This window comes from Eucyclogobius newberryi, unplaced genomic scaffold (assembly GCF_026437365.1).
Source record: "Eucyclogobius newberryi isolate DKJ021-1_F unplaced genomic scaffold, fEucNew1.0.hap1 SCAF_211, whole genome shotgun sequence".
NCBI classification, from domain to species: domain Eukaryota; kingdom Metazoa; phylum Chordata; class Actinopteri; order Gobiiformes; family Gobiidae; genus Eucyclogobius; species Eucyclogobius newberryi.
In genome coordinates, this window is record NW_027315848.1 from 17888 (window position 1) to 37024 (window position 19137).

At 42.0% G+C, this 19137-nt stretch overlaps 10 non-coding genes across 10 annotated transcripts; 6 read left to right on the top strand and 4 right to left on the bottom strand.

Moving 5' to 3' along the window:
* Positions 1–339: 339 nt before the first annotated feature.
* On the bottom strand, positions 340–411 carry trnae-cuc (transfer RNA glutamic acid (anticodon CUC)). Its single transcript has one exon. It is a non-coding gene; the product is annotated as a tRNA-Glu (tRNA).
* A 1551-nt stretch (positions 412–1962) lies between these two features.
* trnam-cau (transfer RNA methionine (anticodon CAU)) lies at positions 1963–2034 on the bottom strand. Its single transcript has one exon. It is a non-coding gene; the product is annotated as a tRNA-Met (tRNA).
* Positions 2035–2434: 400 nt separating this feature from the next.
* On the bottom strand, positions 2435–2516 carry trnas-uga (transfer RNA serine (anticodon UGA)). The gene has a single exon. It is a non-coding gene; the product is annotated as a tRNA-Ser (tRNA).
* A 399-nt stretch (positions 2517–2915) lies between these two features.
* On the bottom strand, positions 2916–2987 carry trnaa-agc (transfer RNA alanine (anticodon AGC)). The gene has a single exon. It is a non-coding gene; the product is annotated as a tRNA-Ala (tRNA).
* Positions 2988–7428: 4441 nt separating this feature from the next.
* Positions 7429–7501, top strand: trnaf-gaa (transfer RNA phenylalanine (anticodon GAA)). Its single transcript has one exon. It is a non-coding gene; the product is annotated as a tRNA-Phe (tRNA).
* Positions 7502–9554: 2053 nt separating this feature from the next.
* On the top strand, positions 9555–9627 carry trnaf-gaa (transfer RNA phenylalanine (anticodon GAA)). Its single transcript has one exon. It is a non-coding gene; the product is annotated as a tRNA-Phe (tRNA).
* An 876-nt stretch (positions 9628–10503) lies between these two features.
* Positions 10504–10575, top strand: trnaq-cug (transfer RNA glutamine (anticodon CUG)). Its single transcript has one exon. It is a non-coding gene; the product is annotated as a tRNA-Gln (tRNA).
* A 2076-nt stretch (positions 10576–12651) lies between these two features.
* Positions 12652–12723, top strand: trnaq-cug (transfer RNA glutamine (anticodon CUG)). Its single transcript has one exon. It is a non-coding gene; the product is annotated as a tRNA-Gln (tRNA).
* Positions 12724–16046: 3323 nt separating this feature from the next.
* Positions 16047–16120, top strand: trnaf-gaa (transfer RNA phenylalanine (anticodon GAA)). The gene has a single exon. It is a non-coding gene; the product is annotated as a tRNA-Phe (tRNA).
* Positions 16121–18266: 2146 nt separating this feature from the next.
* trnaf-gaa (transfer RNA phenylalanine (anticodon GAA)) lies at positions 18267–18339 on the top strand. Its single transcript has one exon. It is a non-coding gene; the product is annotated as a tRNA-Phe (tRNA).
* The last annotated feature ends 798 nt before the right edge of the window (positions 18340–19137 follow it).

Here is a 19137-nt window from a genome sequence, read left to right on the forward strand (position 1 = left end):
AAAATTACAGTGAAAGCGTGAGACCAATAAAAAAAAATCAAGATATGCTTGTCCAGTCAAGAATTGCTGGAAAACATGACTGATCCCAAATGAAGCAAAGTATGCGCTCTACCGCTGACCCACTTTGTCTAAGAGAAATGCTCCAAAAAGAAACACCAACCAACCTGCTAGTCTATAGATGCATAGAAAAGCTAAAGGTTGATTACAAATTTTCGCATGCTGCGCCCAAACCATGTTTCTATGCCTCTCTTCACCTCCGTCCAGCTTGAATGTACTCGTAACCACAGCGAGTCTTGTACATAATGCAGCTACAAGTGTTCCAGCAGGACAGACTAGATATTCCCATACCGGGAGTTGAACCCGGGCCACCTGGATGAGAGCCAGGAATCCTAACCGCTAGACCATATGGGAAGGATTTAAGAAGGTAAGAGTTGATTTAACGGTAAATAAGATAAGATAAGATAAGATCAGATCAGATCAGATCAGATCAGATCAGATAAGATATTCCTTTATTGTCCCACATGGGCACGATGGGTTCATACACAGGCCCCAGATGTACAAGGTTGTGGTCCGAGCTGCCCAGGGGGGGAGGGGGAAAGAGGAATAAGCCTCCTTGGTGTTGGCAAAAAACAAGTCCAATGTTCTATTGTTTCTGGTGGGGCAGGTAACATACTGGTTGTATGATGGTAGAACAGAAGAGGGAGAAGCGTGGTTAAAGTCACCAGAGACGAGGGAGAGAGCCTGTGGGTGCTGTGTTTGCAGCCTACAAGTGCAGGAGAGCAGTGCTTCACAAGCATATTGAGCATTGGCAGACGGGGCCACATAGACTGCGATCAAAATCACATGTGAGAACTCCCGGGGCAGATAATATATCTTTTCTTCCCGCATTCTCTCGTTCTGTCCGCCCGCAGCAGATGAAAATTGTCCAAACCTACAATAGAGTCTGGCATTTCTGCTGTTAACCAGGTCTCTGTGAAAATCAAGACACTGCTGTCCCTATAAATCCTCTGGGACCGCATGAGGCTCGCTATTTTCGTCATTTTATTTTGAAGGGACCTCACGTTACCCATGACTACGGCGGGAACCGACTTCCTGTTTGTCCCTCTCTTCTCTCGGAGTTTACGTCCAGCCCGTCTGCTTCGTTGCGTTTTCCTTAGGATGTCCGCCGGGATAACGTGACGATCTCCAGGTAAGACGACTGTTCTCCGCAGTTTCATTAGTTCCTCCTTTGTGTAAACGCGGTACGGCGCCGGCCGGGGGGCGGGGCCGGAGCCGGGGGACTCAGAGCCAAGACACATCGCCACGACACGACGAAAACACTCAATCCAGCCGAATAAAGTCAAAAACAGTTGAATTAAAAACGATTCCAGCGCGTGTCCCTATCCTACAGTAAAATAGAAAAAATATACTAACTATATTTACAAAATATAGGAGATAAAGCACAATAAGTGTGAGAAAAAAGAGAGAGCGTTTACACCGGGCTGCTAGCTGTACCAGCGCCTTATGACGTATAAAGAAGGCCTCATTGATGCTTGAGAGTTAAGGAACAGTTCTGTATGTAATAGATATAAGCCCATTCCACGTGCAACAAGTCTAGTGATTAGTATTTTCCTTGTGGCTCAGCCTATTAGACCATGGACCTGAAATCCACAATCCCGGATTTTGGAGGCTAGTATCCTGTGCATATTGCTTATGGGGTTATGTACCCATAATAGACTCAAATTGCTTCAAAATGTCTATTCATGGGTCTTTTTTGACCTACATCTTCTTTCACTACTCGGCTATCCTTTTCCCCAAAAAAGAAATAACAATATAGGATGGAAAAAAGAAATGTGCTGCTAGATTCAAAGCAAATGTGGAACTGGGAGCTTGCGCTGAAGATCGGCTTCCATCATCCAACACATTACTGACTAGCTTGGTTAATTTGGATTGACAATGGCAATAATGCAAGTAAAAAAAATCTAGCAGAGGATGGTTTCGATCCATCGACCTCTGGGTTATGGGCCCAGCACGCTTCCGCTGCGCCACTCTGCTGAATGGCTATGATCATGGGACTCAAACCCACAATCCCTGGTTCAAGAGGCCAGTGCGTAATGCCCATGGGGCTGTATACGTCTAATAGACTCAAATTGCTTCAAAATATGAAATCTAATTTTAAAGGAATGTGGAACTGGGATCTTGCTACGAAAGACTTCGCTCTAACACTGAGCTACATAACCATCTCTTGCCTGTCATGATTATTTTCCAAGCAAGACCTGGAGTCAACACTTTTCACTTTGTGCCATCAACAGAATATTGAATGGAGATGCAGGGGATTGAAACAAGGATTTCATACATGCCCTCGTTCTGAAAGAATGGCTCCGAAATTAAACATCACCAAACATGCTGGTTTATAGAATAGAACGAAATCTCAAAATCTGTGCTGCTAAACACACGTTGCTGACAGGAATCTAACCTGCGCGGGGAAACCCCAATGGATTTCAAGTCCATCGCCTTAACCTCTCGGCCACAACAACAAGACACCTTTAAACTGTGTTTAAGAAAGTGAAAATTACCCACATTATTTTCTGAAACTAGCGCAATTACATTACCAGATTTAACTCTCCATGAATTCATGGAGACAGCATGTTTTACTAAGCATTCTAAGCTCAGGTTTGGAGAGACATACCTATACTGGAAGTTGGGAATGTCGCCCAGGCTGCCTGAATGGGCCACTTTGTCTCACCTTCCTGCAGGTAGTGTGGATGGATGAAATAATATTGTTTGAATTTTATAAGTGCTGCAAGGTTCAAAGGTAATGCGGGACTGGGAGCTTGCACTGAATCACCACATGTGCTGATTTGAAATATTTCAGTGAAGGTCTCTAAAATTCACTGCAGTGTAATCTGGCAATTAGCAAAGACTACAGTGTCGCCTGGAGATGCTGGGAATTGAACCCAGGACCTCATACATGCTAAGCATGCGCTCTACCACTGAGCTACATCCCCTTCCGTAACAATGCCTTAAATGATAGAATGGACAAAAACAGAACAGATAGAATAGAAAGAACAGAAACAGTGACCAGATAGACAATTCAATTCTTGATTTTTTTTTTAAATTCCAATTTGACTGGTTGTGACACAAAGGTTTGTCCCATTGTTACTTTACTTACATGTGCGTCACTTTTTGTGTGTTACAGTAACTTTTTTGGCCTGATCACCCAGTCCACAAGTGTTCCTGTACCTATATATTTACAAATCAAGCACTGTTAAGCAGGTGGCATCCTTTGCTGGTCAGGGGGAAGAGAAAGGTATGTTTCCAGCAGGGTTCTAAGAAATATGAAGCAATGCCAATGGATTTCTTGCCCATCAGCTTGACCACCTGGCCACCACAATACTGCATCTTTGGAAAATTACAGTGAAAGCGTGAGACCAATAAAAAAAAATCAAGATATGCTTGTCCAGTCAAGAATTGCTGGAAAACATGACTGATCCCAAATGAAGCAAAGTATGCGCTCTACCGCTGACCCACTTTGTCTAAGAGAAATGCTCCAAAAAGAAACACCAACCAACCTGCTAGTCTATAGATGCATAGAAAAGCTAAAGGTTGATTACGAATTTTCGCATGCTGCGCCCAAATCGATACCATGTTGCTATGCCTCTCTTCACCTCCGTCCAGCTTGAATGTACTCGTAACCACAGCGAGTCTTGTACATAATGCAGCTACAAGTGTTCCAGCAGGACAGACTAGATATTCCCATACCGGGAGTTGAACCCGGGCCACCTGGATTCTTTAGCTAAACAGCCCTAAACAGAATCCCATTCATTTCCTATGGTAGTGTTAAACCACTACGGATGTAATATACTTTTGGCCAGCGGCGGCGCTGTGGCGAGAGCGCGCCATGTTTGAATGCAGAGTGACGTCATTCATTCAGTGCGACCTGGACAAGTTTAGCACTAGATCTGCTCCTGTTTTCACCTTCTTATGGACATTTTACTGCCCCAGAACACTCGTATTTTGTGGCATTTATAACGGGCATTTGAAGACGTTTTCAGGTAAAGTTCGTCTTGTGTTTTGCACTTTTGAAACTGTGTTTTTAGTCACATAAAGTCACTGCTACTTCCATGTCTCTGTTGAACAACTAAACGCGACTTTTCTGTCAGTTTTGTGTGATATTCAGCCCTGTGAAGTTAAAGTTTATTACATTTAAAGGTTTGCAGTTGTGCAGTTTTATATAAGGTGCAATATTACGTGATCTGTGTGTTGTGTTGTCTCTTATTGTGCATAAAAGTAGTTGTAGCTTCAACAATTCATCACAAGTAAGAGAGACTTTTTCCCACAATGGGGGAAATGCCTTCACTTCATGTTAATGTGGAGGACATTCCACAACTGTTACCTAGCAACAGACTGTAAACAAGAGCCAAAATCCATATGAATGACTCAACAATTCCTCCTGTCCTCCTCTGCCCCATCCTCCTCTGTCCTGTCCTCTGCCCCGTCCTCCTCTGCCCTGTCCTCCTCTGTCCTGTCCTCCTCTCTCCTGTCCTCCTCTGCCCTGTCCTCTTTTCCACCCACTCGTGTCCCCACCACCTCTCCTCGTGAGCCCTTGGGTGAGTATAACTACATAAATCATGTGTTCTTGGTTTGTGTGGAGTCACACAGAGTCACACCGTGTAGAGGAGCAGTCACTTCTGTTTCATTTCATGTCTTTTCCTTTAGTAGTGGCTGAAGAGGACGCGCTGGAGAGGACAATGCTCAGCATCTCCGTCCAAACAACACGTGGATGTGTGTAATGTGTCTGTAACGCTTAAGCTCCATTTTGGATTTATCATGTGTTAAAAAGGTTTGTCTTTTATTCCAGCCGTGTCTGCACCAGTCGCTGCTGAGCTCCATCATCCTCAGGTTTACAGAAGTTCACACACAGATGTCCTGCCATGAAAGACACTTTGGGACACGTTCTGTCCTGTGCATGAGTTCAGTTGTTCCTGACCCTGTTCAGGTCCTGCTCTGAATTCATGCACCTGTGATGAGAGTAAGTCATATTATCTGGTGTTCAATATGAATGAGTGAGAGCTTCTTCTGCTCATTCACACTAACATTGCTAAATAAAACAGCAATATAAACTTACTTATGATATAAACAACAGGTCAAATGTAAGTGTGCGTTGTTACTAACAGCTAAATATGACTCATTATTCTTCTTCTTCTCTTACAGCAACTGTTCTGGAGGAACCACAGGATGTAAGAGCTTTTACTTGTTGCTTATTCACTGTAAGATCAAAGTTGATCAAACGTATCATATATTTCTTTCCTCTCTTCAGCTGCTGCAGATGTGCTGCCCCTTAAGCCTCCAGTGCCACTTCCACAGGAGCTGAGGTTTGTTCTGCCCGAGTCTGGAAGTACTTCAGCTCCAGGTCTGACATTTTAATAGAATAATCTAAACAAACATAAACCTATATTGTGGTGTTTTGGTTGTTTCAGATGCAGCTCGTCCCACACATTCTGCATCTGATGCTCCTGGAGAAGAGACAACCCAAAGTGAGTGAGCTCCATGTGTGTCTGTGTCTGTCTCAGTCAAACCATCACAGAGTGAACAGATGAATGCTTCATGCTCCATGTGTGTCTGTGTCTGTCTCAGTCAAACCATCACAGAGTGAACAGATGAATGCTTCATGCTCCATGTGTGTCTGTGTCTGTCTCAGTCAAACCATCACAGAGTGAACAGATGAATGCTTCATGCTCCATGTGTGTCTGTGTCTGTCTCAGTCAAACCATCACAGAGTGAACAGATGAATGCTTCATGCTGACTGTAGTTTCACAGCCAGTGCAGTGGTTCTAAATGTGTGTCATGTGTTGTATTTCATGTGCACACGTGTTGCTTATCACTAAAACATTCATCTGTTTTGTTCTGTAGTTCCTCCTCCAGTGAAGCTTCAGCCGCAGTCGTCACAACAGGCCGCCTCCCCCTCCACTGCCCCTGAGCCAATCAGCCAACAGCGCGCTACACCCGACCACAAAACTACATATTTGTCATTACATCATCATCACATCAAATTATTAAATGCATCATCTTCACTCAACATCAGCCCGAAAAAGCTGGAGCAAACACAGACACTCTGGCAGCACCACAACTCTGCCTGTCGTCACCACGACAACTGTCGTCACCACGACCATCACCTCGTCTCCTACAGCTCTGACCATCACCGTCTCTTTCTCAGGACGCCCTGAGCAGCAGCCCTGAAGAAACACCACCTTTAAGGACATTGTGGACACAGAGTTCTTCCAGAGGGAGCTGGAGGCCACAAGACAGAGAGAGGAGGAAAGGAAGCAACAGAAGAGGAAGAGAGAGGAGTCACCTGCCCCAGGGAGAACGTGCAGGTTCTGCCCCAGGGAGAACGTGCAGGTTCTGCCCCAGGGAGAACGTGCAGGTTCTGCAAACTGGTGCTGAAGCAGGCCCCGCACAGTCCTCACATCCACACATACTTCCCTGGACTGTATATATCTGTATATTTAATGTAAATACTACTGTCAAGTAATGAATGCTGTCTGAAGTGTAAATAAATTAAACTTAATATTTCTGGTATTTTCCCTGTCAATAAATATTCTTAAAAGTACATGTTTTTTTGTGTTTTCTTTCCAATATAACAATACAACAATATTCTTTAAATGATTGAGATATCATATCATTAACAATATGAGTCATTGTTTTATTTCTCTGCAGAACATAAACTGAACACAATAGTACAGTTCAGTGCTGCAGTGTTAGAGATGTGATAGTGTGACCTCTGACCCCTGCGGACTAAACACCTGGAGTTTTCTGACCCACTCCAAGTTTATTTATGCAGAAGGTGTGACGTGGGTAAATCTCTTAAGGTGAAGCAGAAATCACTATTTGTGATCAATTTGTGATTTTATTAAAATTGCAAATCAGTACCAGCAGCTGCATGTGAGTCCTTCTCATGATCTGACCTTTTAACAAGTGCAAACTGACACACCAACTCATAAACTTTATACATTTAATGTTTTGATCCTTTGAAACGTTCCTCTTCTTCTGGGCACAGCAGGAATTGAACTCTGGTTTCTTGAGATGAATTTGTGAACGAACACGAATCTCTGCATTCTGATTGGTTGGCCTTCATCACAGTGGCACATGGCACACAGGCTCATTCTGATTGGCTGGCGCTCTACGCCCACTATCCACGGCTGGCCCCTGGATGAGTGCCAGGAATCCTAACCGCTAGACCATATGGGAAGGCTTTGAGAAGGTAAGAGTTGATTTCATGGTAAAGAAGATAAACCAATGGGAACGAGAAGTGAACCTGGTTTTGTCTGACCAAGAGTGTAGAGTGTTTAATCGAAAGAAAAGAAAAAAGGACACACAGAAATAGTTCATTTTCTCGCTACTTTATGCCACACGTTTCGCTCCCTTGCCTAATTTGCTGAAAAATTAGCCGAAATAGCTCAGTTGGGAGAGCGTTAGACTGAAGATCTAAAGGTCCCTGGTTCAATCCCGGGTTTCGGCAGGTGTACCTGAATGTTAGTCTTTGCTCAAAAATACAATAAATAGGAACGCTGGGTCTATTTAATATTTTGCGAGATCAGGACATAAATGGCCTGGAAAGGATCTATAAAACATAAACAGCATGCTTTCGTTGGAACATTGTTAGCATGAACATGTTTGGTAACATGTTTGGTTTTGCTGAATGTTGTACCCAAGACCTTCTGCGTGTAGGGCAGATGTGATGACCACCACACAATGAAACCATGAAGCAGAAGTTTGCGTACTTCAATGCTGCTCTCTTTGATATAGCCCAATGATCAAATGTCATACTTATTTTCAAAACAGGACATCCTGTAGAAAGGTGTGGTTCAACGGTATAGCAGCTAGCGCTCTGAATCCAGAGTTTTTCTTCATTTCTAATTGCAATTAGAGGTGTTACCCAGGGACGACTGCTCACCTTGCCAGAGCAAGCAAGAAATACAATCCCAGAAGTAACCACTGTATGTAATTATGTAAGGAAACCAGGAAATCATTACGGCGCTGGGGCTTCCTTGGTCAAAGGGCCTGTTTAGTTAACAGGAAATGCCTACTCTTTTGTCTATGAAAAATATTTACAAGGACAGTAAAGCCCACAAGAAGAGCCCTCAAACCCATACCTTTCTCCCTCAAGTTTACTGCTGCTACACTTTGCATTAAGAGAGGGAAAAGTATTGCTGCACATCAAGATTGTTTGCACTGTTTGCACTCCTTGTTTCTCATTTTTTGGGCAAGGGATGATTGATGTAAAGACTTGTAGCTTTGGATCACCGTTATCCTTCCAAGGAGCAGTCTGCGGTTCCATGGTGTAATGGTTAGCACACTTTGAATCCAGCGATCCGAGTTCAAATCTCAGTGGAACCTTGAGTGCCCCGAGAGTAGCGTTACTCTTTTGAAAAAGTGCAGAAACATGAAGAATCTTTGGGTAAAATCTGTGCTTACCCCCTGAAAGGAGCCAACCAAAGCATACAAACTAAACAAAGCTGTTAAAATCTGGAGCTGGTTTTCTTATGACCAAGCTTATGATTCAACGCCTGGATTACAAAAGGCGTAAACGTTTCACCGCATTGCAAAAGAAAATCAAATGAAAAGCATTGATGTGTTGAAGGAATCCTTTGACTTGGAGAGACAGGACTTTTATAGGACTTATTATAAGCAAGAAATGAAACAAAGAAATGACCACTATAATCCTCTGACAGTAATCTTTGTTGAAGCCAATCAATCAGAACTTGCGAGGGGAATCATTTCTAAATGATCTCAATGCATTGGTAATCTGGACAACGTTCTGCTAAGTATATTCTAAACCAATGGGAACGAGAAGTGAACCTGGTTTTGTCTGACCAAGAGTGTGGAAATGTGGGAACAGCCCTGAGGAAGACCACAAAATCACATGCCTGAAGGGGAAAAATATGTTTTTTCACCACACCATGTCAAAGTGCCCATTATTCACAAGGAAATGCTAACTGCTGGAGAACCCAGCAGGCAAACCACTATCAGGTGTTTTGGGGCTGTGCTGTTGCTCAAAAATAATGGACTGAAATTCACAGGGCACTGCAGACTGTTTTTGACTTTGCCATCCAACTCAAATTTAAAACTATGTACTTGGGCCTCAACACTCCTGCCATGGACACAAAAATGGATACCCTTGGAACACACTTTTGGCTGTAGAGAAAAAGGCCATCACAAAGAAATGCTCGACACCAACCACGCCAACGATCAAAGACTTGACTGACATAGTAACAGACATTAGACATTGGATGAATGGAAAACAGTGACATTCAGGCTTAATTTGGATAAGCACTAATTTGATCGACTTTGGACCAAGTAGGACCCCTATTTTCATTTAAATGTGATTTTGTTTTTATTTTATGTTTAGTGCTATTTATGTTCTTTTTATTTCGATTTTTGCTCCCTGGTCGTGTCCTGTATTGTTTAATGTTTAATCGAAAGAAAAGAAAAAAGGACACACAGAACTAGTTAATTTTCTCGCTACTTTATGCCACACGTTTCGCTCCCTTGCCTAATTTGCTGAAAAATTAGCCGAAATAGCTCAGTTGGGAGAGCGTTAGACTGAAGATCTAAAGGTCCCTGGTTCAATCCCGGGTTTCGGCAGGTGTACCTGAATGTTAGTCTTTGCTCAAAAATACAATAAATAGGAATGCTGGGTCTATTTAATATTTTGCGAGATCAGGACATAAATGGCCTGGAAAGGATCTATAAAACATAAACAGCATGCTTTCGTTGGAACATTGTTAGCATGAACATGTTTGGTAACATGTTTGGTTTCGCTGAATGTTGTACCCAAGACCTTCTGCGTGTAGGGCAGATGTGATGACCACCACACAATGAAACCATGAAGCAGAAGTTTGCCTACTTCAATGCTGCTCTCTTTGATATAGCCCAATGATCAAATGTCATACTTATTTTCAAAACAGGACATCCTGTAGAAAGGTGTGGTTCAACGGTATAGCGGTTAGCGCTCTGAATCCAGAGTTTTTCTTCATTTCTTATTGCAATTAGATGCACAAGTCTTTTATGCATATGCCTAGATTCTCGTCTCTGTGGCGCAATCGGCTAGTGCGTTCGGCTGTTAACCGAAAGGATGGTGGTTCGAGCCCACCCAGGGACGACTGCTCACCTTGCCAGAGCAAGCAAGAAATACAATCCCAGAAGTAACCACTGTATGTAATTATGTAAGGAAACCAGGAAATCATTATGGCGCTGCGGCTTCCTTGGTCAAAGGGCCTGTTTAGTAAACAGGAAATGCCTACTCTTTTGTCTATGAAAAATATTTACAAGGACAGAAAAGCCCACAAGAAGAGCCCTCAAACCCATACCTTTCTCCCTCAAGTTTACTGCTGCTACACTTTGCAATAAGAGAGGGAAAAGTATTGCTGCACATCAAGATTATTTGCACTGTTTTCACTCCTTGTTTCTCATTTTTTTGGCAAGGGATGATTGACGTAAAGACTCCAAGGAGGAGTCTGCGGTTCCATGGTGTAATGGTTAGCACTCTGGACTCTGAATCCAGCGATCTGAGTTCATATCTCGGTGGAACCTTGAGTACCCCGAGAGCAGTGCTACTCTTTTGAAAAAGTGCAGAAACAAGAAGAATCTTTGGGTAAAATCTGTGCTTACCCCCTGAAAGGAGCCAACCAAAGCATACAAACTAAACAAAGCTGTTAAAATCTGGAGCTGGTTTTCTTATGACCAAGCTTATGATTCAACGCCTGGATTACAAAAGGCGTAAACGTTTCACCGCATTGCAAAAGAAAATCAAATGAAAAGCATTGATGTGTTGAAGGAATCCTTTGACTTGGAGAGACAGGACTTTTATAGGACTTATTATAAGCAAGAAATGAAACAAAGAAACGACCACTATAATCCTCTGACAGTAATCTTTGTTGAAACCAATCAATCAGAACTTGCGAGGGGAATCATTTCTAAATGATCTCAATGCATTGGTAATCTGGACAACGTTCTGCTAAGTATATTCTAAACCAATGGGAACGAGAAGTTAACCTGGTTTTGTCTGACCAAGAGTGTGGAAATGTAGGAACAGCCCTGAGGAAGACCACATAATCACATGCCTGAAGTGGAAAAATATGTTTTTTTTCACCACACCATGTCAAAGTGCCCATTATTCACAAGGAAATGCTAACTGCTGGAGAACCCAGCAGGCAAACCACTATCAGGTGTTTTGGGGCTGTGCTGTTGCTCAAAAATAATGGACTGAAATTCACAGGGCATTGCACACTGTTTTTGACTTTGCCATCCCACTCAAATTTAAAACTATGTACTTGGGCCTCAACACTCCTGCCATGGACACAATAAATGGATACCCTTGGAACATACTTTTGGCTGTAGAGAAAAAGGCCATCACAAAGAAATGCTCGACACCAACCACGCCAAAGATCAAAGACTTGACTGACATAGTAACAGACATTAGACATTGGATGAATGGAAAACAGTGACATTCAGGCTTAATTTGGATAAGCACTAATTTGATCGACTTTGGACCAAGTAGGACCCCTATTTTCATTTAAAGGTGATTTTGTTTTTATTTTATGTTATGTTATGTTTTATGTAACTATTAAGTTCTTTTAATTACAATTTTTGCTCCCTGGTCGTGTCCTGTATTGTTTTATGTTTAATCAAAAGAAAAGAAAAAAGGACACACAGAACAAGTTCATTTTCTTGCTACGTTATTCCTGGTTCAATCCCGGGTTTCGGCATGCGTACCTGAATGTTAGTCTTTGCTCAAAAATACAATGAATAGGAATGCTGGGTCTATTGGATATTTTGCGAGATCAGGACATAAATGGCCTGGAAAGGATCTATAAAACATAAACAGCATGCTTTCGTTGGAACATTGTTAGCATGAACATGTTTGGTAACATGTTTGGTTTCGCTGAATGTTGTACCCAAGACCTTCTGCGTGTAGGGCAGATGTGATGACCACCACACAATGAAACCATGAAGCAGAAGTTTGCCTACTTCAATGCTGCTCTCTTTGATATAGCCCAATGATCAAATGTCATACTTATTTTCAAAACAGGACATCCTGTAGAAAGGTGTGGTTCAACGGTATAGCCGTTAGCGCTCTGAATCCAGAGTTTTTCTTCATTTCTTATTGCAATTAGATGCACAAGTCTTTTATGCATATGCCTAGATTCTCGTCTCTGTGGCGCAATCGGCTAGCGCGTTCGGTTGTTAACCGAAAGGTTGGTGGTTCGAGCCCATCCAGGGACGACTGCTCACCTTGCCAGAGCAAGCAAGAAATACAATCCCAGAAGTAACCACTGTATGTAATTATGTAAGGAAACCAGGAAATCGTTATGGCGCTGCGGCTTCCTTGGTCAAAGGGCCTGTTTATTAAACAGGAAATGCCTACTTTTTGTCTATGAAAAATATTTACAAGGACAGAAAAGCCCACAAGAAGAGCCCTCAAACCCATACCTTTCTCCCTCAAGTTTACTGCTGCTACACTTTGCATTAAGAGAGGGAAAAGTATTGCTGCACATCAAGATTATTTGCACTGTTTTCACTCCTTGTTTCTCATTTTTTTGGCAAGGGATGATTGACGTAAAGACTTGTAGCTTTGGATGACCGTTATCATTCCAAGGAGGAGTCTGCGGTTCCATGGTGTAATGGTTATCACTCTGGACTCTGAATCCAGCGATCCGAGTTCAAATCTCGGTGAAACCTTGAGTGCCCCGAGAGCAGCGCTACTCTTTTGAAAAAGTGCAGAAACAAGAAGAATCTTTGGGTAAAATCTGTGCTTACCCCCTGAAAGGAGCCAACCAAAGCATACAAACTAAACAAAGCTGTTAAAATCTGGAGCTGGTTTTCTTATGACCAAGCTTATGATTCAACGCCTGGATTACAAAAGGCGTAAACGTTTCACTGCATTGCAAAAGAAAATCAAATGAAAAGCATTGATGTGTTGAAGGAATCCTTTGACTTGGAGAGACAGGACTTTTATAGGACTTATTATAAGCAAGAAATGAAACAAAGAAATGACCACTATAATCCTCTGACAGTAATCTTTGTTGAAACCAATCAATCAGAACTTGCGAGGGGAATCATTTCTAAATGATCTCAATGCATTGGTAATCTGGACAACGTTCTGCTAAGTATATTCTAAACCAATGGGAACGAGAAGTTAACCTGGTTTTGTCTGACCAAGAGTGTGGAAATGTAGGAACAGCCCTGAGGAAGACCACAAAATCACATGCCTGAAGGGGAAAAATATGTTTTTTTCACCACACCATGTCAAAGTGCCCATTATTCACAAGGAAATGCTAACTGCTGGAGAACCCAGCAGGCAAACCACTATCAGGTGTGTTGGGGCTGTGCTGTTGCTCAAAAATAATGGACTGAAATTCACAGGGCACTGCAGACTGTTTTTGACTTTTCCATCCCACTCAAATTTAAAACTATGTACTTGGGCCTCAACACTCCTGCCATGGACACAATAAATGGATACCCTTGGAACATACTTTTGGCTGTAGAGAAAAAGGCCATCACAAAGAAATGCTCGACACCAACCACGCCAACGATCAAAGACTTGACTGACAAAGTAACAGACATTAGACATTGGATGAATGGAAAACAGTGACATTCAGGCTTAACTTGGATAAGCACTAATTTGATTGACTTGGACCAAGTAGGACCCTTATTTTCATTTAAATGTGATTTTGTTTTTATTTTATTTTATGTTATGTTATGTTTTATGTAACTATTAAGTTCTTTTAATTACGATTTTTGCTCCCTGGTCGTGTCCTGTATTGTTTTATGTTTAATCAAAAGAAAAGAAAAAAGGACACACAGAACTAGTTCATTTTCTCGCTACGTTATTCCTGGTTCAATCCCGGGTTTCGGCATGTGTACCTGAATGTTAGTCTTTGCTCAAAAATACAATGAATAGGAATGCTGGGTCTATTGGATATTTTGCGAGATCAGGACATAAATGGCCTGGAAAGGATCTATAAAACATAAACAGCATGCTTTCGTTGGAACATTGTTAGCATGAACATGTTTGGTAACATGTTTGGTTTTGCTGAATGTTGTACCCAAGACCTTCTGCGTGTAGGGCAGATGTGATGACCACCACACAATGAAACCATGAAGCAGAAGTTTGCCTACTTCAATGCTGCTCTCTTTGATATAGCCCAATGATCAAATGTCATACTTATTTTCAAAACAGGACATCCTGTAGAAAGGTGTGGTTCAACGGTATAGCGGTTAGCGCTCTGAATCCAGAGTTTTTCTTCATTTCTAATTGCAATTAGAGGGGTAACCCTTTCATGGGTATGTTAAGATTCTCGCCTCTGTGGCGCAATCGGCTAGCGCATTCTGCTGATAGGGGAAAGGTTGGTGGTTTGAGCCCACCCAGGGACGACTGCTCACCTTGCCAGAGCAAGCAAGAGATACAATCCCAGAAGTAACCACTGTATGTAATTATGTAAGGAAACCAGGAAATCATTACGGTGCTGGGGCTTCCTTGGTCAAAGGGCCTGTTTAGTAAAAAGGAAATGCCTACTCTTTTGTCTATGAAAAAGATTTACAAGGACAGTAAAGCCCACAAGAAGAGCCCTCAAACCCATACCTTTCTCCCTCAAGTTTACTGCTGCTACACTTTGCATTAAGAGAGGGAAAAGTATTGCTGCACATCAAGATTGTTTGCACTGTTTGCACTCCTTGTTTCTCATTTTTTGGGCAAGGGATGATTGATGTAAAGACTTGTAGCTTTGGATCACCGTTATCCTTCCAAGGAGCAGTCTGCGGTTCCATGGTGTAATGGTTAGCACACTTTGAATCCAGCGATCCGAGTTCAAATCTCAGTGGAACCTTGAGTACCCCGAGAGTAGCGTTACTCTTTTGAAAAAGTGCAGAAACATGAAGAATCTTTGGGTAAAATCTGTGCTTACGCCCTGAAAGGAGCTAACCAAAGCATACAAACTAAACAAAGCTGTTAAAATCTGGAGCTGGTTTTCTTATGACCAAGCTTATGATTCAACGCCTGGATTACAAAAGGCGTAAACGTTTCACCGCATTGCAAAAGAAACTCAAATGAAAAGCATTGATGTGTTGAAGGAATCCTTTGACTTGGAGAGACAGGACTTTTATAGGACTTATTATAAGCAAGAAATGAAACAAAGAAATGACCACTATAATCCTCTGACAGTAATCTTCGTTGAAGCCAATCAATCAGAACTTGCGAGGGGAATCATTTCTAAATGATCTCAATGCATTGGTAATCTGGACAACGTTCTGCTAAGTATATTCTAAACCAATGGGAACGAGAAGTGAACCTGGTTTTGTCTGACCAAGAGTGTGGAAATGTAGGAACAGCCCTGAGGAAGACCACAAAATCACATGCCTGAAGGGGAAAAATATGTTTTTTTCACCAAACCATGTCAAAGTGCCCATTATTCACAAGGAAATGCTAACTGCTGGAGAACCCAGCAGGGAAACCACTATCAGGTGTTTTGGGGCAGTGCTGTTGCTCAAAAATAATGGACTGAAATTCACAGGGCACTGCAGACTGTTTTTGACTTTGCCATCCCACTCAAATTTAAAACTATGTACTTGGGCCTCAACACTCCTGCCATGGACAAAATAAATGGATACCCTTGGAACATACTTTTGGCTGTAGAGAAAAAGGCCATCACAAAGAAATGCTCGACACCAACCACGCCAACGATCAAAGACTTGACTGACATAGTAACAGACATTAGACATTGGATGAATGGAAAACAGTGACATTCAGGCTTAATTTTGATAAGCACTAATTTGATCGACTTTGGACCAAGTAGGACCCCTATTTTCATTTAAATGTGATTTTGTATTTATTTTATGTTTAGTGCTATTTATGTTCTTTTTATTTCGATTTTTGCTCTCTGGTCGTGTCCTGTATTGTTTTATGTTTAATCGAAAGAAAAGAAAAAAGGACACACAGAACTAGTTCATTTTCTCGCTACGTTATGCCACACGTTTCCCTCCCTTGCCTAATACATCGATAAAGTAGCAGAAATAGCTCAGTTGGGAGAGCGTTAGACTGAAGATCTAAAGGTCCCTGGTTCAATCCCGGGTTTCGTCAGGTGTACCTGAATGTTAGTCTATGCTCAAAAATACAATGAATAGGAATGCTGGGTCTATTGGATATTTTGCGAGATCAGGACATAAATGGCCTGGAAAGGATCTATAAAACATAAACAGCATGCTTTCGTTGGAACATTGTTAGCATGAACATGTTTGGTAACATGTTTGGTTTTGCTGAATGTTGTACCCAAGACCTTCTGCGTGTAGGGCAGATGTGATGACCACCACGCAATGAAACCATGAAGCAGAAGTTTGCCTACTTCAATGCTGCTCTCTTTGATATAGCCCAATGATCAAATGTCATACTTATTTTCAAAACAGGACATCCTGTAGAAAGGTGTTGTTCAACGGTATAGCGGTTAGCGCTCTGAATCCAGAGTTTTTCTTCATTTCTAATTGCAATTAGAGGGGTAACCCTTTTATGGGTGTGTCAAGATTCTAGCCTCTCTGGCGCAATTGGCTAGCGCGTTCTGCTGGTAGGCGAAAGTTTGGTGGTTCGAGCCCACCCAGGGACGACTGCTCACCTTGCCAGAGCAAGCAAGAAATTCAATCCCACAAGTAACCACTGTATGTAATTATGTAAGGAAACCAGGAAATCATTACGTCGCTGGGGCTTCCTTGGTCAAAGGGCCTGTTTAGTAAAAAGGAAATGCCTACTCTTTTGTCTATGAAAAATATTTACAAGGACAGTAAAGCCCACAAGAAGAGCCCTCAAACCCATACCTTTCTCCCTCAAGTTTACTGCTGCTACACTTTGCATTAAGAGAGGGAAAAGTATTGCTGCACATCAAGATTGTTTGCACTGTTTGCACTCCTTGTTTCTAATTTTTTGGGCAAGGGATGATTGATGTAAAGACTTCTAGCTTTGGATCACCGTTATCCTTCCAAGGAGGAGTCTGCGGTTCCATGGTGTAATGGTTAGCACACTTTGAATCCAGCGATCCGAGTTCAAACTCAGTGGAACCTTGAGTGCCCCGAGAGTAGCGTTACTCTTTTGAAAAAGTGCAGAAACATGAAGAATCTTTGGGTAAAATCTGTGCTTACGCCCTGAAAGGAGCTAACCAAAGCATACAAACTAAACAAAGCTGTTAAAATCTGGAGCTGGTTTTCTCATGACCAAGCTTATGATTCAACGCCTGGATTACAAAAGGCGTAAACGTTTCACCGCATTGCAAAAGAAACTCAAATGAAAAGTATTGACGTGTTGAAGGAATCCTTTGACTTGGAGAGACAGGACTTTTATAGGACTTATTATAAGCAAGAAATGAAACAAAGAAATGACCACTATAATCCTCTGACAGTAATCTTCGTTGAAGCCAATCAATCAGAACTTGCGAGGGGAATCATTTCTAAATGATCTCAATGCATTGGTAATCTGGACAACGTTCTGCTAAGTATATTCTAAACCAATGGGAACGAGAAGTTAACCTGGTTTTGTCTGACCAAGAGTGTGGAAATGTAGGAACAGCCCTGAGGAAGACCACATAATCACATGCCTGAAGCGGAAAAATATGTTTTTTTTCACCACACCATGTCAAAGTGCCCATTATTCACAAGGAAATGCTAACTGCTGGAGAACCCAGCAGGCAAACCACTATCAGGTGTTTTGGGGCTGTGCTGTTGCTCAAAAATAATGGACTGAAATTCACAGGGCACTGCAGACTGTTTTTGACTTTGCCATCCCACTCAAATTTAAAACTATGTACTTGGGCCTCAACACTCCTGCCATGGACACAATAAATGGATACCCTTGGAACATATTTTTGGCTGTAGAGAAAAAGGCCATCACAAAGAAATGCTCGACACCAACCACGCCAACGATCAAAGACTTGACTGACATAGTAACAGACATTAGACATTGGATGAATGGAAAACAGTGACATTCAGGCTTAATTTGGATAAGCACTAATTTGATCGACTTTGGACCAAGTAGGACCCCTATTTTCATTTAAATGTGATTTTGTTTTTATTTTATGTTTAGTGCCATTTATGTTCTTTTTATTTCGATTTTTGCTCCCTGGTCGTGTCCTGTATTGTTTTATGTTTAATCGAAAGAAAAGAAAAAAGGACACACAGAACTAGTTGATTTTCTCGCTACGTTATGCCACACGTTTCCCTCCCTTGCCTAATTTGTCTATAAAGTAGCCGAAATAGCTCAGTTGGGAGAGCGTTAGACTGAAGATCTAAAAGTCCCTGGGTCAATCCCGGGTTTCGGCAGGTGTACCTGAACGTTAGTCGTTGTTCAACAATACAATGAATAGCAATGGTGGGTCTATTGGATCTTTTGCGAGATCAGGACATAAATGGCCTGGAAAGGATCTATAAAACATAAACAGCATGCTTTCGTTGGAACATTGTTAGCATGAACATGTTTGGTAACATGTTTGGTTTTGCTGAATGTTGTACCCAAGACCTTCTGCGTGTAGGGCAGATGTGATGACCACCACACAATGAAACCATGAAGCAGAAGTTTGCCTACTTCAATGCTGCTCTCTTTGATATAGCCCAATGATCAAATGTCATACTTATTTTCAAAACAGGACATCCTGTAGAAAGGTGTGGTTCAACGGTATAGCGGTTAGCGCTCTGAATCCAGAGTTTTTCTTCATTTCTAATTGCAATTAGAGGGGTAACCCTTTTATGGGTATGTCAAGATTCTCGCCTCTGTGGCGCAATCGGCTAGTGCGTTCTGCTGATAGGCGAAAGGTTGGTGGTTCGAGCCCACCAAGGGTTGACTGCTCACCTTGCCAGAGCAAGCAAGAGATACAATCTCAGAAGTAACCACTGTATGTAATTATGTAAGGAAACCAGGAAATCATTACGGCGCTGGGGCTTCCTTGGTCAAAGAGCCTGTTTAGTAAAAAGGAAATGCCTACTCTTTTGTCTATGAAAAAGATTTACAAGGACAGTAAAGCCTACAAGGACAGTAAAGCCCACAAGAAGAGCCCTCAAACCCATACCTTTCTCCCTCAAGTTTACTGCTGCTACACTTTGCATTAAGAGAGGGAAAAGTAT